At 45.7% G+C, this 23,385-nt stretch overlaps 1 protein-coding gene across 3 annotated transcripts in view; it reads left to right on the forward strand.

Annotated features, from left to right (window-relative positions):
• The first annotated feature begins 297 nt into the window (after nt 1-297).
• BID (BH3 interacting domain death agonist) overlaps nt 298-23,385 on the forward strand; it is a 44,867-nt gene continuing 21,779 nt past the window's right edge. Inside the window, exon 1 of one of the 3 annotated variants that reach the window (XM_049882115.1) lies at nt 298-382. The gene's annotated coding sequence lies outside the window, so the exon portion shown is untranslated. Of the gene's footprint in view, nt 383-4,256; nt 4,353-4,420; nt 4,547-23,385 lie in introns of those variants that run through there. The other 2 variants (XM_049882117.1, XM_049882114.1) reach the window with 2 other exon arrangements.

Consider the following 23,385-nt stretch of genomic DNA (forward strand, 5'->3'; position numbering starts at 1 on the left):
CCCAAGGATGTCTAGGGCTACCAGATCTGGAAGAAGCAAGGAAGGAATCGCCTCTAGATGCTTAGGAGGGATATTGGTCCTTGATTTTGGACTTCTGGCCTCCAGAATTGTGAGAAGAAAATTTCTGCTGATTTAAGCCACCCGGTTTGTGGTACTTTGTTCAGGCAGCCTAGGAAACTAAGACACATGGGCTTTTAGAAACTGGGCTCCTTAAAGATGCTTCTGAAAATGCCAGCCGCTTTCTGCCATGATAAGAGGAACTAAGGGGGGCTGGGGTTTCACAGGAGGAGCCGGAAGCAACAGAGAGAAACCCTCAAAGAAAAGTGAAACTGAGGTCAGATCTGGACTGTTTGCTCAGCCAGCTGCACCCACACCCTCTCAGGTAAAGCCTTGCTGGATCTTGTGTTTCGTTTTCACTAATAATCGCATCGTTTTTGTCTTATATATTTGTATTATTGTTTCGTTTTTTAATTTAGGTATGATTTACATACAGTAAAATTCACCCTACAAAGTGTGCAGTTCTGAGAGTTTTGATAAAGTTCGCGTAACTATAGGCACAATACCTGTTGCTTTCGAGTTGATCCTGACTCATACCAACCCTATAGGACGGAGGAGAATTGCCCCATAGGGTTTCCAAGGAGCAGCTGGTGGGTTTGAACTGCCAACCTTCTGGCTAGCAGCCATAGCTTTTAACCACTGAGCCACCAGGGCTCCATTCAGAGCAGCTGGTGGGTTCAAAGTGCCAATCTTTCGGTTAGCAGCTGAGCGCTTAGCCGCTACACCACCAGGGCTCCTACCACCACAAGAAAGATATAGAATTCTATTGCCCCCCCAAATTCCCCTGCACCCCTTCATAGTCAACCTCTTTTTCCACTCCTGGTCCTGGCAACCACTGATCTGTGCTCTGACTCTATAATTCTGCCTTTACAAGAAGCATCATTCTCTTTTTTTTTTAATTGTGGTGAAAATATACATAGCAAAACCACACCAATTCAACAATACTTACATGTATAATTCAGTGACATTGATTACATTTTTCATGCTGTGCAGCCATTTTTGCTATCCTTTTCCAAATTATTCTACTACCATTAACATAAATCCACTGCCTCCAAAGCAAAAACTCACCCCTTCCCCTTTACTCCCACCCCGGGTAATAAGAGTAAAAAAAAAGTAGCCACTATTAATATTTGGTTTCTATACATTTGCTTAAAGGAGCCCTCGTGGCGGAACGGTTAAGTGCTTGGCTGCTAACCAAAACATCAGGGGTTCAAACCTACCAGCCTCTCTGCTCTTTGGAAGAAAAGACTTGGCAATCTGCTCCTGTAAAGATTCTAATGTTGGAAACACTATGGGGCAGTTCTACTCTGGCCTGTAGTGTTGCTATGAGTCAGAAAAGACTTGATGACACACAACAATAACATATATTTGCTTGTATCATATAAATGAGATCGTACAGTGTTTGTCTTTTTGCAACTGACTTATTTTGGTCAGCATAATGTTTTCAAGATTCATCCCTGCTGTGGCACGCATCAGGACATCATTTCTCTTTAAAGCTCTGTAGGAAACCCTGGTGGCATAGTGGCAAAGTGCTATGACTGCTAACCAAAAGTCAGTAGTTCGAATCTACCAGGTGCTCCTTGGAAACTCTATGGGGCGGTTCTACTCTGTCCTAAAGGGTCACTATGAGTTGGAATCAACTTGATGGCAATGGTTTTGTTTTTTTTTTTAGTATTCCATTGTATGTAAACACCACCTTCTGTCTATGCATTCATCAGTTGATAGACATTTCAGTTGTTTCCAAGCATCGTTCTCTCTTAATTTACAAATGCTGACAGATTTTGAAACCCAAAGCATAATAGAAAAAGCCAGTTAGAACTGGGTTACTGGGGTGGAGAGAAGCTACCCTAACAGTAAGAAATTCTTGAGAGACCTCCTGTCATGGATTGAATTATGTTCCCTCCCCAAAAATGTGTGTATCAACTTGGTTAGGCCATGATTCTCACCATTATGTGGTTGTCCTCCATTTTGTGATTGTAATTTTATGTTAAGAGGGTTAGGGTGGGATGTAAGACTCTTGCTCAGGTCACCTCCCTGATCCAGCGTAAAGGGAGTTTCCCTGGGGTATGGCCCGCACCACCATTTCTCTAACAAGAGATAAGAGGAAAGGGAAGCAAGCAGAGAGTTGGGGACCTCATACCACCAGGAAAGCAGTGCCGGGAGCAGAGTGCGTCATTTGGACCTGGGGTCCCTGCACAGAGATGCTCCCAGACCAAGGGAAGACTGATGATAAGGACCTTCTTCCAGAGCTGAAGAGAGAAAACCTTCCCCTGGAGGTGACACCCTAAGACACCTGCAAAAAGCTATATAGAAGATGCAAAGAATTTGGGGGCCATTGGTATAGGCCTCCCCTGTGTAACAGAGTAAGTGTCCCACATGATGCTCAGGATAAAATCCCAACTCTTCGCCCAGGCTACCCACGCCTTTCTGCTTTCAACCCGTACCATCCTTCCCTCACCCACTGTGCATAGAGCTCCTCCACCTCGGGATCGTTGCAGTGGCCCTTCCCTGTGTCCTGATTGCTCTTCCCTCTCTTTTCATGTGTGGTCCGTTTTTGATTTTCATCATCTCCAGGATGGCCCAGTCTCAGTGGCCCCCAGTCCCTCATCCTGCAGCATCCTGTGTGTTCTTCTGCACAGCACTTACCAGCGTCAAATGTTTTTCTTGTTCATACGTTCACCCCGACCGAAGAGGTTGGAGATTCGAGTCCACTCACAGGTACCTTAGAAGAAAGGCTTCGTGATCTACTCCTGAAAAGTCAGCCACTGAAAACTCTACTCTGACACACACACGGTCACCATGAGTCGGAGTCAACTTGACAGCAACTGATCAGTTAACAAGAATACGCAGTGGGAGCCTGGGAGCGAGGAACATGCTTTGGCCTGGCTGTACTTACATCCGGTACTAGAAGCGCTCTTATGGTAGAACACTGGTGCCAGGAGTGACCTCCTTTACAGGGAGAGCTGAGACCACTGAGGTAGTCGTTTGTTCTGTGATCTCGGACATCCAAATGAGTATTGCTCCCTTCATGCAAGTAACCATGGGAGGAAATATATTTATTCTAATGAACTGCTTTCGCTCTAAAATCCTGGATTGTTCATACTGGCACTGCTCTGAAGACAGCCAATTTAAGCACATGTAAAAATCAGAAATTTCATTTAAAGTTAAATGCGAAATAAAGTATGACTCCCTTGAAGTGGAAATTGGTTTAATCTATGCTTTCTTTTCAGAATTGTGAAATTAATCATTTTGTTTGGTTGATTTTTTTTTGCTTTGACTGCCAGGAACCTCCAACAGCAAGCCCATTTAAAAATATTACTTGTTATTTATACTTTAATCACTTGGATATGCAACTCTGATAAAGAAATAAACTTAAAAGATAGATAAACCAGGTACCCATGGAATCAATTCCGACGTGTGTTAGGGTAGAACTGTGTTCCATAGGGTTTTCAATGGCTGATTTTCAGGAGACCTTTCTTCCAAGGTGCCTCTGGGTGGACGTGAATTATAAATAACGCTGCCTACATTTCACAACCTATTCCATTATTTAATTTTTATTATAATAGTTTTTGTATGACCACAGAAAATTTAAGAAAAATTGGAAAATATAAAGAGGAAAGATTGTATTATTTTACTGTTATGACATGATGATTTTTGGTTATATTTCCATCCAGTCCTTTTTTTTTTTTTTTTTTAAGTCAGTTTGTATTCCTATGTTCAGTTGAAGCTCCTTGGTCCTATTTGCTTCCTCATCTTTGACAGGAACCTGCTTTCCTGTTTCTGTTTCGTTTCTGTTCTCCTGATGTGTTTCTCGGTTGGGGTGAGCTGCCCCACACTCTCCTGGGGCAGTGGTGCGGCGTATTCTGGCCCAGGAACTGCTGAGTGGCTTGCTCAAATTATCTTTGTCTCAGAGCGTTTTACTCACATTTTCCATCCTTCCTGGTTCCCCGAGGGCTGAGAATTGCCACTTCCCAGGCTATTCCAAAAACAGTCAGGGAAGATTCTGAAAGCAGCTCTACAAGTGTCCCAAACATTTGGAATTACCCCTGCATCGCTGGAATAAGTAGCCAGCCTTCTCGGATGACTATTTTCACAGGGGCAACTGAGGGTGCGGACCCCGATATGCTAAATGAAGCCAAAGACATTCTTACTGTACTATCGTCTTATCTGCCAGGCGGAAATCAGGGTCCCACCCCCAGCTCTCGTCGTGGGCAGGGGGCACCGGCTTTGAGGACTAGCTCGGACACCAGAGTGCCAAGGACTCCCTGGGACTCGCCCAGAGGAATTTTCTCCCGGTGAGGCGGGAGCGGGAGGCGGGCCGGGGGTGGGGCCGGCAGTGGCGGGCTGGCCCGAGGCGGGCCGGGGAGTGCGGGTAGAGGGAGAGAGAGAGAGGAAGTTAGCGGAGCGGCGGCTGGTGCTGTGCCGTCTCGGCGCCTTGGGGACTCTGCCTCCATCTCGGCTTCCGCGCCCCCCGCTCCCGCCGCGGCAGGTGAGTGAATTCACTGCCCCTCTGGCGTCCCCGCGCTCCTGCGCTCCCGCAGTGGTCTGAGCTAAGCTGAAGTTGGGGGTCCCCCGTTCTCCCCCACAGGGCTCTGTGCCCCGCGCTGCAGGCCCAGCCCTCCTAGGCCCGGCCCCAGACCCCCTGCGCCTTGGGGTGGGAGCCGAGGCGGGGGGAGGGGAAATGCCGGCCGCGGCCTGAAGCGCCCCCCGCCCCTGCACACCTCAGACCCCCGCCGCTCGCAGCCGGCGCGACCTTCCGGTCAGAGCCTCCCGGCTCTCGGTACCGACTTGGGCTCCTCCGGGGCCGCCCTTCACCCCCGTCCGTTGTCCGCCTGGGTTCCCCTTCCTGGGGCGGGGAGGAGGGCAGAGTCCCCAGGTTCCAGTTACCGCCGGAGGGCTTCCCCGCTCGGGAGCCCGCCCTGCACTGGGGAACCAGGAACGGGAGACGAGCGGAGTCTGCGTGCGGCTGTTTCATTCTTTTCTGTTGCCAGAGCAGCCCTCCCTTTAGGGAGACGGGAGAAGCCTTTGTTGTCCCCTCTCCACGTGTGCCTCAAGTTTTCCTGGTGGTTTGTGAGCCCACCGCCAGGCCGCGATGGAGGTGGGGCGTCCGGCTCCTGACTGGCAGGTGTGCAGGGACCGCTGGGATGGATGGGTGGGGACTTGGACACCCCCCAGAGAAGAGAAAATCTACGGGAAGGGAAGGACTCAAGGTCACACTTCTCCTTCAGCACCAGATCCAGGACCCAAACCCAAACGCAGACAGTGGACTCTGGCCTGAGCGCTTTCCTCCCCTACCCGCCCCACACCCCCCGCCCACCTGCCGGCTTCTGATGTTCCCTTTTAACTGTTCAGAGCCTATGGTTAGCCAAGCCTGGCCAGAGTGGGCTCCTGCCAGACTTATTCAGTTCCTGCTTAGAAGGTTTGAAATTCCTGTGCAAGTAATCGCTGCTGACAAAAGTTTGTTGAATGGCTAATGGCCCCTGAGGACCCTGGAAGAGGGCCGAAGCCCTCAGCCACCAAGTGGCTGGGCAGTTAGAGGTTCATCTCTTCATTCACTCAGCGAGTACGAATGTGTCAGCCAGTGATGGGAAGTGGTGGTGGCAGTGAAGGGAGGGCCTTGAGAAGACGGCTAAGGCATCTGTAGAGTTGGCCTTGGGTTTGGACCTGGGCTTCTGGGGTTGGATTGGCCTTAATCTGGCAGGTCAGGGGAGGGAGGGGGTGGGTAAGGAGTGAATGAGGACCCAGCACAGAGCTCCCCACCCCCCAGGCAGCTGCTTAATCCAACCCAGAACTTCTGCCATTGTCAGGCTTGCCTGCCCTTCCTCAAGTGTCTTATCTGCTTGCTCAAGCCTCATCTCAGTGGCAACTCTTCTGGCCTCTCTCTCTAGGATGGAGCTTCAGGAGAAGAATGTGATTTTTGCACATTCCATCTCCATCCATACTGGGTGCGTGGCTGGCTCCACGAGGGAGAGGGCTCTCCGGGCCTGGGTCCGTGCCATCTTGGGCAGACCCCGAGCCAGGGCCCCTGGAGTCCATTGGGAATTGGTGATGACTGGGTCTGCCTGTCCTGATCAGGGAGTTGGGAGGCAAGTGGAAGGGGGAATGCTCTGATTTCAGACCTATAGGTGGGCAGAGTTCTAGTGAGGCATGTTGGGAAGAGAACATCTGCCCGCCCTTTACCCTGCTACCCAGGGAGTGGCTTGTTCTTACTTCTCTGTTACACCTGCCCGGGAAAGGAATGTCAGCCCAGGCAGGAGGGGCTGTGCAGCATGGCGCAGTTGGGGGTTAAAAGCAGGCATCTCACAGCTTCCTTGAGCACGCTGGCTGCCTGTGCTGGGCACTGGAGGTGAATGGATCAGAGTGCTGTCTCAGGGGGAATGGAGAGGTGAGCCCAGCAACTGTGATAGGTTGGTATACAGGCTTTGGTGGTGTTTGATGCAAAGAGTTGCGCAAACATGAGGAGAGTTGCTGTTTGTTCTGTCTGAGGAGCTTTGTTCTGGGCTGGCAGAGGTGAGGCTATGCGAGGTGGACTCTGAAGGATGAACAGGAGCTTGCCAGATAGAGAAGATGGGGAGGTGCACTCAGGCTAGAGGCATGAAGGGGACCCTGGTGAGTGCAGAGAATGCTGGGGGAGGGGTGCCGAGGGGGTAAGGGACATTGTATGCCCTGCTTCAAGCCCAAGGGGGGCCTGGGGGAAAGAGGTGTCTCTAGGTGGGAAGGGGCACTGTATGCTCTGCCGGGGGAAGCCGCAGATTTGGCTGACCTGGGGAGACTAATAGTGGAGCTGGAGGCCCCGCCATTTGTAGAGGGAAATGGCCTGCCCAGGAGCCCTGCACTGCCAAGGCCCCTGGACTCAGAAGGAAGGATGAGGGCAGGTGGAGGAGTGTGGACATTTGATGACTGAGCCTTCTGGGAGTGTCAGCCTTGCAAAACGGCAATGAGTGCCAATACCACAGTTCTTCAAGGTGGAGGGATTAGCGACTGGGCCGACTCACCGTTTTGCAAGGTTGAGGTGGGATAATACCTTGTGAGATGGCTGCTGTGGCCTTGAAAACTAACAGAATCAGCCTGATTGTGGAGTGTGTGTTAGTGGTGGCAGCCAGGATGCTAGGTCTAGGAAGCCTCATTCTAGAGCTGTGGCCACTGGAGGTGCTTTCTCTACTTTGTAGGATGTGAAGAGCAGCTCAGGCCTGGAGTGCCCTGAAGCCAGCTGGCATGTCTGCCTCCCTCCACTGTGCACGGGCCTCCCCATGCACAGGCTCTGATTAACAGCATTCTTGGTTGCCACAGCTTCTGGCCACATGTACCCTTGCCCAAAGCCACTGACATGTCTGAAAAGACAGCTAACTAAGGCCCAAGAGGAAGAAGATGATCAAACACAACTGACAGAGCTCACTGTGTGTCAGGCACATAGAGAACTTTACATATGTTAATTAGCTTGTTTAGACATCACAGTAATCAGAGACTAGGTTATCATCCCCATTTTTCAGATGGAGAAATTGAGGCATGGAGAGGTTAAGTAACTTGCCCTAGGTCACAACCCAGGGAGTTAGACTCAAGAGTCCCAGCTATAACCCTTGTATGTGCTGCCTGGATTCCCAGGCCTCTCACTGCTCCATTTCCCAAATTCGGCCCATCCACCTCCACACTCCGCCCTGTTAAACCTCAAGGGGTGAGGAATATTGAGAATGACAGTGACCATGGTCTTATGGGCTTGCTAGTCCCAGGGAAGAGAGACAGGCAGCCCATGTTAGAATACAGCTTTGCCAGCCATTGATGCTCATGGTGGGGGGGTGGGGATGAAGCTTCTGGGGGTAGTGCAGACAGTGGGGTTTGCCCTCCCACAACCTGTTCCCCCTCACCCCCAGTCTTCCCTCCCCTCCCTGCCTGGGCTGGCCAAAGTGGGGAAGTTTCAAATGAAAAGCAAACATGGTCATCATATGAACCACAAAGCAACCATTTCTAGAGGTACTACTGCCTTGCAAATTGAATTCTTGGGTGTTTCGTTCTATGGTCCTTTCCTGTAAAAAGAAGCCATCAACTTAGAAAACAAAAGAGTGGTTTGTTTTTTAAACTCCCCTCTGGGGTTTAGACCTGTTTCTCCAGGGAGAGCCAGTTGAGGTCAAAGCTGGGGGGACTGGGGTTCAGCGAGGAGCTTGGGGGCAGCAGGAGAACACACAGGACTCAGTGCCTGGTGGGGGCTGGCGCTCTGTGGACCGAGGAATGAGGGGAGTGGCAGCTTGGGGGGAGAGGGCTGTGGCATGAAGGCACCCAGGCCTGGCTGGTGGGGCCAGGAGGTGGTACACGTTCGTCCACGTGGGAGAGAGTCCAGGAGAGTGACCTAGAGGCAAGGGGCTCTGGTGCTGTGACACTACAGCGGGCTCTGAGGTGGGGGGCACTGCGTGACTCAGTTGGGGAAAAAGCCAGCTGGGTGGATGACTCATGCCCCACCATCAGCTTCGACAGCATTGGTGAGTGAGCTAATGAAGGAGCTGCCATCTGGGAAGTCAGATCTGGCATTAGAAGGCATGGAGGAGAGGCTCCCACACCAAGCAGGCGTCTCCTTAGAGACAGGAAGAAGAAAGTGGCCTATTCTAGGGTGCAACTGGGGAAACCCCAAGCTTTGGTGCTGGCTTCTGGTAGGGAGTTGGGGGACTACCTCCCCTTCCTTCCTCCTCCACTGGGCCCAGCTGCCTCTGTGAGTGTGTATGTGTGTGAGGAAGGAGGTGGAGGGACCACCGCCAGGCTCAGCTCAATTCTGGGACCCTAGAATCAAGGCAGGCCCATTTCTGGTTGAGGAGAGAACTAACCTTGGCTGGAACTTTTCCAGGAACTTTCCAACAGACATTTCCTCATCCTATCCTATAAAGGGCAGGGTGTGGGCTGTGAGGCCGGCCCATGTGGGCACGACTGGCTAACAGCACCTGCTCCAGGAGGATGCCTCTCTGTAGCCCACCACACCCTCTCCCACCTGGCAAATGTCTTCATTCGGCTCACCTCCAAGCCTGGCTTCAGCTGAGTTCTAGACAACAAAGTGAGGCTACCTGGCCTCCAGGTGTCCCATAACGTCTCAGAAAGCCTTGTTTTCTCTCGCCCTTATCTCCTACATGGCTTGGAGACATGTGAGCTCTAGTGCTCTTTCCTCCCAGACCAGGGAGCCGAGTTCCAGGGCCCTTGGTAACAGCATCTCGCGGGGGGTGGTGCTGTACAGTGCATAAAGCGATTGCACGAGCTGCCTCTGCTCTTCCCACCTTTCGTAGGTGAGAAAACCAAATTTCTGCCAGAATCTTGGGAGACCAAGGGCTTTCTTTACCCATTGAAGGCCCCTCTGCTCGTGTCACTGGCTGTCTTTTTGCTCCTGCTATAAATACCCTGGGCCACCCCACTCCTGGTTTTGACCCAGAGGACAGTGTGGGAACCAGGTCTGCCTTGGTTCTGGGGCTCTGCCTTGGCCTCGGTAACGTCACTTTTCTTCTCCATGACTCAGCTCTTACAGGAGAATTGTTATTAGCTGCTGTGAGTCCATTTCAACTCATGACAACCACACATGTGCAGAGTGGAACTGCCCCATAGGGTTTCCTAGGCTGGATTCTTTACAGCAGCAGATTGCCAGGTCTTTCTCCTGCAGAGTGGTTGGGTGCATTTAAACCACCAACCTTTCAGTTAGCAGCGAACGTTTAACCATTGCACTACCAGTATTCCTTTAAAAGAGGATAGTTGTGGAGTATTCAGAGAGGCAGTGGGACAGACAGAAGCTAACCTAGAAATTTTGGAGCACCCTCTGGAATGCTTCTCTCCCCTACCTTCCAGCCCATCTTGCCCCACCCAATGTTCACAGATCCCTCGGAAGCCCAGGGTCTGGACAGGTGAGGGGGAAGCAGGAGAATCTAGGTCATGCAGGCCTTTAGCATCCCAGAGGGCCTGGGCTGGAACAGCAGACCTATGTGAGAGGCTGTGCTGAGTTATCTGGTAAAGAGACCCCACCTCCTTCTACTTCTTTATACAGTCTTCCCTCTGGCTGCTGTTTTTTTTTTATTGAGATATCTCACAGACCGTAAAACTTACCCATTTAAAATGTGCAGTTCAGTGGTTTTTAGTATATTCACAGAGTTGTACAATCATGACCACGATCTAATTTTAGAACATTTTTCAATGCCCTAAAAAGAAACCGTGTGCCGTGCCAAACCAAAAAAACCAAACCCGTTGCTGTTGAGCTGATTAGGACTCAGTGCTACACTGTAGGACTGAGTAGAACTGGCCCCGTAGTGTTTATAAGGGTGTAGTCTTTATGGAAGCACACTGCCACATCTTTCTACCCCAGAGTGCCTGGTGGGTTCAAAGCTCTGACCTTTTGGTTACAGCTGAACGCTTAGCCACTGCGCCACTAAGGCTCCTTATACATTGCCGGTCATTCCCCTTCCCCATTTTCCCCTAGCCTTGTTTTGGTTGTTATTGTTAGGTTCCTGTTCCGACTCATAGCGACCCTATGTACAACAGAACAAAACACTGCTGGGTCCTTAACCATCCTCACAATCGTCATTATGCTTGAGCCCATTGTTGCAGCCACTGTGTCAGTCTTTCTCGCTGAGGGTTATCTTAGCCATCTAGTGCTACTGTAACAGAAATATCAAACAAGTGGATGGGTTTAACAAAGAGAAATTTATTCTGTCACAGTTTAGGAGGCTAGAAGTCCAAATTCAGGGTGCCAGCTCTAGGGGGAGGCTTTCTCTCTCTGTGGGTTCTGGGAGAAGGTCCTTGTCATCAATCTTCCCCTGGTCTAGGAACTTCTCAGCACAGGAACCCAGGGTCCAAAGGACATGCTCTGCTCCCAGCACTGCTTTCTTGGTGGTGTGAGGTCTTCCCCCGACCTCATTCTCTGCCCACTTCTTTCTTTTATATCTCAAAAGAGAGTGACTTAAGACACAACTTAATTTTGTAGATTGAGTCTTGCCTCATTAACATAACTGTCTCTAATCCTGCCTCATTAAGATCATAGAGGCAGGATTTACAACACATAGGAAAATCACATTAAATGACAAAATGGTTGGACAGTCACACAATACTGGGAATCATGACCTAGCCAAATTGACACAAATTTTGGGGGGACACAATTCAATCCATAACAAGGGTCTTCCTCTTTTTCGTTGACCATCTACTTTACCAAGCATGATGTCCTCTTGCAGGGACTGGTCCCTGCTAATAACATGTCCAAAGTATGTTGCCCATATGTTAGGCAACCACTAAATCTGCTTTCTACTTCTATAGGTTTGCCTGTTCTGGACAATTTAAAAGGATTCATATAATATGTGGCCTTTTGTGTCTGGCTTCTTTCACTGGGCATACTGTTTTCAAGGTTCATCCTTGTTGTAGCATGTATCAGTACTTCATTCTGTTTTATTACCTAATAATATTCTGTTGTGTGCATACACCACATTTTGTTTATCCAGCATTGATGGACATTTGGGCTGTTTGCACTTTCTGGCTATCATGAATGATGCTGCTAGGAACATCAGTGTGTAAGTTTTTGTGTGGATGTAAGTTTTCATTTCTCTTGAGTGTATACCTGGGAGTGGAATTCCTGGATCATGTGGCAACTTCATGTTTAACACTGAGGAGCTGCCAAACTTTCTGAAGTTACTGCATCACTTACATTCCCACCACAAAGTAGGATGGTTCTGATTTCTCCACATCCTTGACAACGCTTAGTTGTCTGTCTTTTTTATTATACCCATCTGGTAGGTGTGAAGTAGTATATCCTTGTAGGTTTTTTTCTTTTTTAATTGTACTTTAGGTGAAAGTTTACAGTGCAAATTAGTTACCCATTCAAAAGTTTATAGACAAATTGTTTTGTGACATTGGTTGCAATCTCCACAATGTATCAGCACTCTCCCCCTTTCCACTCCAGGTTCCCTATATCCTTTCAGCCGGTTTTCCTGTTCCTCTTTGCCTTCTTGTCTTGCTTTTGGGCAGAAGTTGCCCATTTGGTGTTATGTATTTGATGGAACTAAAAAGTGTGTTCCTTACATGTGTTGTTTGTTTTATAGGCCTGTCTAATCTTTGGCTGAAAGGTGGACTTCAGGAATGCCTTCAGTTCTGAGTTACCAGGGTGTTGGAGGGCCGTAGTCTCGGGGTTCCTCTAGTCTCTGTCAGACCAGTAAGTCTGGTCTTTCTTTGTGAATTTCACTTTTGTTCTACATTGTTCTCCCACTCTACCCAATACCCTCTATTGTGATTCCTGTCAGAGCTGTAGGTGTGGTCACTGGGCGCCATCTAGTTCTTCTGGGCTCAGGCTGGTGGAGGCTGTGGTTCATGTGGTCCATTAGTCCTTTGGACTAATATTTTCCTTGTGTCTTTGGGATTTTCAATTCTCTTTTGCTCTGGACAGGATGGGACCAATAGATGTATCTTAGATGGCCGCTCACAAGCTTTTAAGACCCCAGATGCAGCTCGTCAAAGTAGGATGTAGACATTTTCTTTATGAACTATGTTATGCCAGTTGACCTAGATGTCCCCCGAGACTATGGTCCCCAACCCTCAGCCCCAGTAACTCGGTTCCTTAAGGTGTTTGATTGTGTCTAGGAAGCTTCTATGACTTTGCCTTGGTCAAGTTGTGCTTACTTTTCTTGTATTGTATGTTGTCTTTCCCTTCACCAAAGTTAACACTTGTCGACTATTAGGGATTTCCCCTCCCCACACACCTCCTCCCTCACCTAACCATCAAAGTTGCTTTTTTTCTGTGTAAATGTTTCTTAATAGTGGTTTCATATAATATTTGTCCATTCGTGGTTGACTTATCTCACTCAGCATAATGCCCTCCGGATTCATCCATGTTATGAGATGTTTCGCGGGTTCATCATTGTTCTTTATTGTTGCACAGTATTCTGTTGTATGTATGTACCATTGCTGTAGTTTTTATATGCATTTCTGTAATGACTAATGATGTTGAGCAGCTTTTCATGTGCTTATTGACTGTATTTTTTTGGGGGGAAATGTCTATTTGAATCTCTTGTCCATTTTTTTAATCGAGTTGTCTTTTTATTGTTGACTTACTAAAGAATTCTAATGAGAGCTGTTTAATTTTGATGATGTTTGATTTATCTATTTTTTTTTTTATTATTTGTGCTTTTGGTGGTGTACCTAAGAAATCATTGCCTAACCTAAGGTCATGAAGATTTGTTCCGTATTTATTCTAAGAGTTTTACAGTTTCAGCTCTCACATTTAGGTCTATGACTTTCTTTGAGTTATTTCTGTGTATGGTGTGAGGGAGGAGTCCAAATACATATTTGCTTGTGCATAGCTAATTGTCCTTATACTGTTTGTTGAAAAGACTATTCCTCCCCCCTTGAATTGGGTTGGCCCCTTTGTTGAAGATCAATTGACCATAAATTTTATGGTTTATTTCTGGACTGTCAATTCTGTTCTATTCATCTTTGTGTCTATTCTATGCCGGTGCTAATCTGTCTTGATTACTGTAGCTTTGTAGTTAAGTTTTGAAATTGGGAAGTGTGAGTCTTCTAACTGTTCTTTTTCAAGATTGTTTTGGCTATTCTGAGTCATTTGCATTTCCACATGAATTTTAGGATCAGTTTGCCACTTTCTGCAAAAAAGCTAGCTTGGGTTTTGGTAGGAATTTCACTGACTCTGTAGATCAGTTTAGGGAGTGTTGCTATCTTAAAAAATATTAAGTCTTCTGATCCATGAGCACAGGATTTCTTTCTATTTATTTGGATCTTTTTAAAATTTCTTTCAACGGTGTTTTATAGTTTTAAGTGTATACTTCTTTTGTTAAATTTGTTCCTGTTTTATTTTTCTTGGTGCTATTACATAAAAATATATGTAATTGTTTTCTTAATTTCACTTTCGGATTGTTTATTGCTGTGTAGAGAAATACAGTTGACCTTTGTAAATTAATCTCGTATCTTGCAACTTTGCTAAACTCATTTGTTTGTTCCAGTAGTTTTTTTTTTTTGGCCTTTTCTGTATACAAGATCATGTCATTTGTGAATAGAGATATTTTTACCTTTCTTTCTTTCCAAATCAGTATGTTTTAAAGCTCCTCAGTTGACTCCAGTGTGCTGCCAAGTTTGAGAACGCTTGGGCTAAGTAAGTGGTTCCTTTCCCTGGGAATTGGGGGTGGGGGAGGGGGAGGCAGAGTAAATAGACAGTGTATTTGCATTTCTGGGGAATCCCCTTTACCCCTAGAAGGCTTCAGGGGATTGGAGCTCAGACAGCCTGGGGACAAAGAATGTAGACTTGCTCAGTGTCCTAAACACCAGCTTCCTCTTTTCTCAGTGAATTCCACTTGAGCTGAGTGAATGAAAGTGTGGCCTAAAATGTGTTCTCGGGTAAGAGTGGAAATTCCCCCTCCTCCACTCCAATACATTGTCAGAAAGAGCCACGTGAAAAGCAGTAAGTCAAAACCCAAAGGAAGAAATAGATAGGTTAGGGATCTCTGTGGTCTTCTTGGGAACTGTGGAAAGGGTGAAGTCTATGGGGCTGACCGCTCTGAGTGACCAGGGCTGTCAGGGCTGTCCTTGTAGGTCTGCCTTGGCCCTATCCACCCCAGATAATGGAACTCCCATACCCCACCATTCTCAGAACCCAAGGACTGTCTTCATGCAGCTCTAAACTGTTGGTTTTTTATTTATGAAAGTGGTTATTAGACACATTATTAAGAAACTAAACTGTATCATCTTACTGGCTCCTTCATTAATAAATGAACTTAATAAAATCTTTGACACGTTTATTTTATATTTGTATGAAAGTCATCGTTTCACCTTTTTAAAAAATCATTCTCTAGCAGTTTTGGTGCTCATCCACTGGATTCACGTAGTCTTTTCTTGGCTATCGGGTGAATTCCAGGTGGCAGTAGAACTTTGCTGACTGATGCTGTTTCTCTGGGTTGTTTTTTCTTTCTGGACTTCGTGCTTTGTTTTGGTTTCTGGTTTGCACACAATGGAGAAATTATTCCCTGTTGGTGGAGCAATGACTGAGAATTTGGTTTTATGGTCTGACTGTTGGGTGATCTTTATAGCTGGAAGACAGAGATTTATTCTCTGTTGAATGAGAATTGACAGAGAATCTGGGTTGTTGGACTTTCTTGTTTCTGTCCTTAGCTTTTGAAGCTCAAACCAGTTCAGAAGTTTGCACCCACCACAAAGAACAGCTCAGCAGCTCTTTGACATCAGGACCAGTGTGTCTTTGTGTTTCTGTGTTTACTTTTGAGTTGGGGCTGAAGTTGTAGAACTGAAACCATAAGCCCTTTGTGTGTCTGTGATTCAGAAAGGCCTTTGCCTCTTGTGTGAATGTGAAAAAAAAAAATGTGTTTTTATCTCTGGGAATTAGGTTATAAAGTCTCTTAAAATTGAAGAAACCCTGTTCTGACTGGCTTGTGGAGCTCAGTAAGAACAAATATTTTTTAAATTTTCAGAAAATAAGGAAATTGGACTTCTAATATTTTAAAGCACTAGAATTAAAAAAAAACTTACAGAAGTAAACTTAAAACAGAAATGTTTTAAGAATCCACATTCATATAATTAAATCTTTAGCAAATAAGACTAAACAAATAATTTTGGTTTTTAAAAAAGCTATATATTTTCTCTGATTTATTAATATTAAATATAATATAACCAAAAACCAAACCCACTGCCATCGATTCCGACTCACAGCGACCCTACAGGACAGAGTAGAACTGCCCCATAGAGTTTCCAAGGAGCGCCTGGTGGATTTGAACTGCCAGCCTCTTGGTTAGCAGCTGTAGCACTTAACCACTACGCCACCAGGGTTTCCAAATATAATAAAGGTATACATTTTATTCTACTTGAGTTTTTTCCCCATAAAGTTCGATAAGTTTAATCATCAACCAAGCTAACATTCTCCTTTTTTTTTTTTTAATTGTGCTTTAAGTGAAAGTTCACAGTCAAGTCAGTTCCTCATACAAAAATTTATACACACATTGTTATGTGACCCTAGTTGCTCTCCCTACAATGTGACAGCACACTCCTCCTTACCACGCTGTATTTCCTGTGTCCATTCAGCCAGCTCCTGCCCCTCTCTGCCTTCTCATCTCGCCTCCGGACAGGAGCTTGCCCACTTAGTCTCCTGTATCTACTTGAGCTAAGAAGTGCATTCTTCACAAGTATCATTTTAGCTAACATTACTCTTACATACTGTTTAAGTATTATGAAAAATGTAAATTTGTGTTCAATTAAATCGAATAATGATTCTGACAATTTAAAAATTTTAACAGTAATTTTGTTATGAGCATGTCAGCTTGAAGATAATTTCCAAGATAAAGCTTAGGTAACTTAAAACCTTGAGGTTGATCAAGTTGGATTAATTAACGGGTAATCATTTCATACTTAGGTGATTTCTAAATCAGACAGAATATTGAAACATTGATTATTAAGTACAAATTTTAAGCTTATGTCATTTTGCTTTAAAAAAAAATGCTATGGAGAAACTATATCTGTGGTTAATGGGAATGAATGTGTTTTCACCACCTTGAGAAGGTATAAAGGAGACGTGTGGCAGGAGAAAGTTGTGTTGTCTTTTCATGAGCTGTTATCATTAGGTGCTGTCGAGGTGGTTCTGACTCATAGTGGCCCCGCGTACAACAACAAAACAATGCCTGGCCCTGTGCCATCCTCACAACCGTTGCTATGTCTGAGCCCATTATTGCAGCCACAGTGTCAGTCTGTCTCTCCAGGGGAGAGTTCATGAGCTAGTCTACAGACATGATTGTGTATGACAGAATTACAGACAGTTCTCAATTATCTACCTCCAGTTCTGTGTGACACAGAAGTCAGTTAACTTTGGTTAAACGGGCTTGGCTGCTAACTGAAAGGTTGAAGGTTTGAGTCTACCCAGAGACGCCTCTGAAGAAACACCTGACGAACTACTTCTGAAAAAATCAGCCATTGAAAATCCTGTGGAGCACAGTTCTACACACATTGAGTCCCCATGAGTTGGAATTGACTTGATAATTGGTTATTTTCATTAAAAGTTATAATTAATATGTATGAAAGAAAAAAACAGTTGTGTATATACTTCTTTTTTTTCAAGGGGAAAAGGTAGTTTTTCCCCTAAAGCAACATTTCTCAAACTTTTTGGTCTTCAGAACCTTTTATATATAAAAATTTTTGAGGACTTCAGAAAGCTTTTGAGTAAGTAGGTTCTATCTGTTGGTATTTACTATATTAGAAATTAAAACAGAAATTAAAAAAATATTTGTTGATTCACTTGAAAATAGCAGTGTCCATTTTTCATCAAGTAAATATGTTTTTGAAAAATAACTCACAAAACAAAGCATCTATAGAGAGAGAAATAGCATTGTTTGACATTTTTGCAAATCTCTTAAATGACTGGCTCAATAGAAGATACTTGGATTCTCAATTTGTTGTGCTTTCTATGCCATTATCGCCTTTGGAGAACTACACTGTAGCTTCATGAGAGAATAAATAAAATAATTTTAGTATTAATTATGAAATATATTTTACACTGAGATCCTCTGAAAAGTGTCTCCAAGACTCTTGAGATTTCCTGGACTGCACTTTATCCTAAAATAACTTGTCAGTGTATGCCAGAATGTGAAAAAACATAATGAAGGATAAAACTTGGAAAATACATTCTATTGCCATGGTTTATAATACCTGAGTCTGAAAAGAAGCTCTGAAATAATGTCACAATTTAGGCATAGTTTTCTTGTGTTGATGCTCTTGCTTCCTTGGTTTACTCATTTCATGCCTTGGCTTCAAAACAAAAGGTCCTTCCCTTCTTTCTGTGTAATCTACCTATAGAGCAGAGATTCTAGATAGCATAAAAAAAATTGGTGCTTTATGCCAACTCTATTATGTCCTTAACTACTTAAGGAAAACGCACACACACAAAGAATGAAGATTCCTCGCTTACGGAAGAGCTAAGGTTTTGTTAATTCACTGAATACGTAACCAAGTTTCGTTTCTCCGGCACCCATGATCTTACCTTAATCAAGGGCCCAAATAGCCTCTGATAACGCTTTCGACCTGGCCTTTCAAAAACTGAACCCCACATTTAGGAAAAAAAAATTTTTTTTCAGCATTTCTTTTATACCTAAAACTATCACTGGCATTTCCCAGAGGGCCCCTGGAATGTCACAAAGATTTGGCCTTTTCACCTTATAAAACGGAGAAATGCTATAAAAAATAATTAGATTTGTTTCAGGTGTTACTCTTGTAAGAGATACTTGCTTAGCCTTCACTGGGTTAAGTTCGTGTAGGTACAATGGTAATATAAATATTTCAGAAATTGTGTGCTGTATGGGAAGCCCCTTGTCAGTGCCCAGGCTGTCATGATATGACTTCCTCTCAGGAGAAGCACAGATCAAAGCTGTCATGAAACAGTTGTGTGCAGTAACCCAAAAGAGAAGGCAGCTTTCTTCCATTCTGATATTATTGGCCACCTGTTGCCGTCGAGTTGATTGCAACTCCTAGCGACCCTATAGGACAGAGGAGAAGTGCCCCATAGAATTTCCAAGGAGTGGCTGGTGGATTCAAACTGCTGACCTTTTGGTGAGCCAGCCGAGCTCTTAACCACTGAGCCACCAGGGCTCCATTACTGGTTAGAGTACTGAATTAACCCTGGCCAGTCAGTCTCTGCCATCTATAGATGATTTTTATTTTTTTGTTGTTGTTGAGAACATACACAGCAAAGCCTATACCAGTTTCACCATTTCCGTGTGTACAGTTCAGTGACGTGGATTACATTCGAGCTGTGCAGCCATTCTCACCCTCCTTTTCTCAGTTGTTCTTCCCTCATTAATATAAACTCACTGCCCGCTAGGGTTCCTATCTAACCTTCCTAGTTGCTGTTGTCATTTTGATCCCATATAGATAGTTCTTAAAAGAGCATAATGCTCCAGGCAGACGTTTTTTTACCAGTTAAGCTACACTATTGTTTGGTATTAAGAAGACTTCAGGGGATATATATTATATTTTAGATGAAGGTTTACAGAACAAACTGCACATTTATAGGTACTGCAGGTGAAACCTGGTGGAGAGAATTTCTTAGGCTTGGTTTCCTACCTTCATGATAGCAAAAACAGAGGCTTTCAATTAAAAGCCCAATCTAGATTTCTGATTAAAATTTCTAGAGGAAGTTTCTTCTTGGCCTTGGTATTCGTCCAATACTGCATGGCTCTAAATTTGCAAGAGAAGCCTGAGGAGGCTTTTCTGGTTAATTAGCACTCTTGCTGCACCTGTGTAAATTACCCGGCCAGCCTGATGAAACTGTCACCAGCACCACCACCAACAATTGCCATGGGGTTGACTCGGATTGATGGCGACCAGCCCCCCTTTTTGGATAAAGAATAATTTTTGACATTTTTATCACAGGTAGGGGTTGGGGGAAGGGAGTCAGGATACTGTCAGGAAAAAAATTTGTGAAAGACTTTGAAATGGACAAAAAAGATAACTGGATGTTCCTACTGGTACCCTCCTCTGAGTTTTAGTCCATGCCTTTCATTGTCTTTAAGCCACTTGTAAACAAAACCCCTTACCATGGAGTCAGTTCCGATTCACGGCGACCGCATGTGTTACAGAGTAAAACTGCTCCATAGAGTTGTCATGGCTGTAATCTTTATGACTTCTCTTCCATGGTGCTGCAAATGAACTTTGTCCAGTGGAATGCACTTGATTATTGCCTTGTGGATCTCGATCAGTTTTACGTCTGTGTGTAAATTCAGTTCAGCATTCTTGATTGCTTATATGAATGGTTCTTTGACTTCTTTGAAGGGTTGTAACATTTTACTGTTTCCCCACCAATTAATGAGTTAAATAAATTCTTGATATGTGTTCCTTTAAGAAAACAACCAAAAAAGGAAATCTACCTCCTCCAAGTGCATTATTTTTCTGGACTCCAGGGACCAGAAAAGTGAAGTGATACTGGGAACTCTCCCTTCCCTGTCCCTGCCCTTTTCCTGGTTAATTCCTGCACATCCTTCAGCCCTCAGCCCAGAGAGCACTCTCTCCCCTCTGGGTCTGCAGCCTAGGCTCCCGTTCGACCTCTACTGTAAATCCCCTGGTCTAAGCTTTTCCCCTGCACCTGGCACATAGTAGGTGCGCTGAATATTTAATGGCTGTATTAATGGCTGGGTGCTATAGCAGCACATGCTTTTCTTTCATACTGTTTATCATATTTACAATTATACATTTTTTTCTAAATAGGCTGCTCTGGGGGAGTCCCTGGGTGGAGCAAATGGTTAAGCACCCAACTAACAGCTGAAAGGTTGGAGGTTCGAACCTACTTAGAGGCACCTCAGAAGACAAGCCTGTCTTCTTCAGAAGCTTGATCTGCTTCTGAAAGGTCCCAGCCTTGAAAACCCCATGGAGACGTTCTACTGTGCACTCATGGGGTCGCCACTAATAACAGCAGGCTGCCTTGGGGCAGACGCCTGTGTGTCATTTTTACCATTGTTCCTCAGCTCCACGGACATTGAACAAGCTCAAAATGTCTGTCAGTTGGTGAATGCTACACTCAGAGTCACACAGCTAGTTAAGTGCTGAGCCAGGGGACAGTAGAGTTGGGTTCTCCCAGCTTCCGGTCCAGGGTGCCCTTCTGGTGCAATGTTTGGGTGACCTGGAGGATGAGTGCTTGATGTGGTGAGGGGACTCAGGGAATGCGTGTTGCCCAAGGAGAAGCCTGTGCTCTGGAGGCTTTGTCCTGTAAAGATCTTTTTCCTTCTAGGAGCACTGTGTCTGCTTGCTCCTGCCCCATGTGGCCCGTGCTTGTGCGTTGACTGTGGGATGGTACTGGAGCCCTGGTGGTGCGGTGATTAAGAGCTTGGCTGTTAAACAAAAGGTCGGTTAACAAAAAGGTCAGCACCCACCAGCTGCTCCTTAGAAACCGTAGGGGGCAGTTCTACTCTGTCCTATAGGGTCACTGTGCGTCAGAATCGACTTGACAGCAAGGGGTTTGTTTTGGTTTGGGGTGGTACTAAGCTGTGGCTTTTGTGAACTTTGAGGTTTTCAGTTAATTGAGGGACATTTGGCTTCCAGGGTATGTGGGAAACTCCTGGGGCCTTAGAGAAGGGTGGCTAGAATCTGAGTAGGCACCAAGCCAAAAACAAACAAACAAACCCATTGCCGTTGAGCCGATTCCAACTCATAGCAACCCTATAGGACAGAGTAGAACTGCCCCATAGAGTTTCCAAGGAGTGCCTGGTGGGTTCAAACTGCTGACCTTTTGGTTAGCAGCTGAGCTCTTAAGCATTAAGCCACCAGGGTTTCCAGTGAGGTATGTATTGTCTTACTCAAGAAAAACAGGCCCTGAGGGGTTCCCGCCTTCCCTGCATCTTCAGAAATATCTTCTGGGTAAAGAAGCTGTGAGGATTGGAGAGATTCTCATAAGAACCACCTGGGGATCTTGTTAAAATGTAGATTCTAATTCAGTTTATATGGGGTGGAAATGCAAATTATCAGTGGAGATTCGAACCACGGGGAATGAACCAGTTCAAAGCCCTGGAGAGGGCAGGAGAAGCTGGCCGGTATAGTGCCTGGTGCCTTCGGATGTTAATATTAGATGGTAGTTGCTGGGATGGTTGTTGTTCTTAGTAAAAATAGTTGTTAGCCCTGCACCACAGAGGCCTTGACTGTTAAAAGGGCGGGAGAGTGCGGGGTTCCAAGAGATAACCCAGAAAGGGACCAACGGTCCGGTCCCAGCCTTGCCTTATCACCAGTGAAATCCTGGCTTTGAACTTGTCTGGTAACAGGAAAGCATTGTACAGATGTGAGGTGGTGGATTATTTCCAGCTTTCTGCCCACCTGGCCAGTTTCCCACTTGGGTCTCAGAAGAAGTGGGGGGTGGGGAATGAACTCTTGGTGGCTTGCATTTTCCTTCTTGTGGAACTACTTTGGTTAGCATTGGGGTGTGGGGGTGAAACCATGGCTGACCTTAAGGATGCTGGTGGGTGCCCTCATCCCCATCCTCCTGGGCTCCACTCACAGCTGACAGTTGACTCCCTGAACTTCTCCTTAGGTAACAGAAAAGATAAGCCTGAGGTAAACTGAGGCAGACCTACTAAGGGTTTGTGCCCTGCCCTGATGGTAAATCGCAGATCTCCAAAGCCGCACCAGCCAGGCCTAGGAATGCGCCCCCTCCCCGTTTCAAAGACAGCTGCTGGCCAGGAGCCAGGGACCTTCATCCCTAGCGTGGGTTCTGTGGCTGTGAGCCTGAGGCCTATGTGATTTGAGGACGCAACCCAGGCAAACTAGCCCCTTTTGTCTTTGCCTACCACCACGGTGAGGCCTGTAGAGCAGAAGGCATGCTGTACTTTCACATATGTTACCTCAATTGATTCTGGATTTAATAGGAAAATGCCACACCAGGATAATCCACCACAGTGCCTTTTTTAATAGTGAAAAATTGGAAACCATTTAAATGTCCAACAAGAGGGGATAATTGCATTTTGGGGCATATGTCGATTTGGGGGCAATAGAACTGTCAGGCTTGACATTATTGACATTTATGATGCTTTGTTAAGAGGCTCTTCTGTGCATTGTAGGGTGTTTAGTAGTATCCGCTAGATACCAGTAGCACCCCTCCCCGAGCTGTGACAACCAAAAATGTGTCTAGACACTGCCAGATGTCCTCTGGGGACAAAATAGCTCCTCATTGAGAACCATTGCAATAGAATAATATTTAAAAAAAACAAAAAATAAGCATTAAAATATTTTTCAAGAACGTTTATTGAGGTGGGAAAATGAGCACAATATAAGTGAAAGTAGAAGAATATTAACCTGTATGTAGATGTGGGGCATGTGTATAAAATTCTGGAAGGATATCAGCTGAACGAAAGTAATGGGATGATGGGTGAATATTTTCTCCTAAGTAATTTTTTAAAAAATAATTTTTATTGTGCTTTAAGTGAAAGTTTACAAATCAAGTCAGTCTCTCACACAAAAACCCATGTACACCTTGCTACACACTCCCAATTACTCTCCCCCTAATGAGACAGCCCGCCCTCTCCCTGCACTCTCTCTTTTCATGTCCATTTCGCCAGCTTCTAACCCCTCCACCTTCTCATCTCCCCTACAGGCAGGAGATGCCAACGTAGTCTCAAGGTCCACCTGATCCAAGAGGCTCACTCCTCACCAGCATCCCTCTCCAACCCATTGTTCAGTCCAATCCATGTCTGAAGAGTTGGCTTTGGGAACGGTTCCTGTCCTGGGCCAACAGAAGGTCTAGGGGCCATGACCACCGGGGTCCTTCTAGTCTCAGTCAGACCGTTAAGTCTGCTCTTATGAGAATTTGGGGTCTACATCCCACTGCTCTCCTGCTCCCTCAGGGTTTCT

The sequence above is a fragment of the Elephas maximus genome, chromosome 4 (assembly GCF_024166365.1).
Source record: "Elephas maximus indicus isolate mEleMax1 chromosome 4, mEleMax1 primary haplotype, whole genome shotgun sequence".
In the NCBI taxonomy this organism is placed as follows: Eukaryota; Metazoa; Chordata; class Mammalia; order Proboscidea; family Elephantidae; genus Elephas; species Elephas maximus.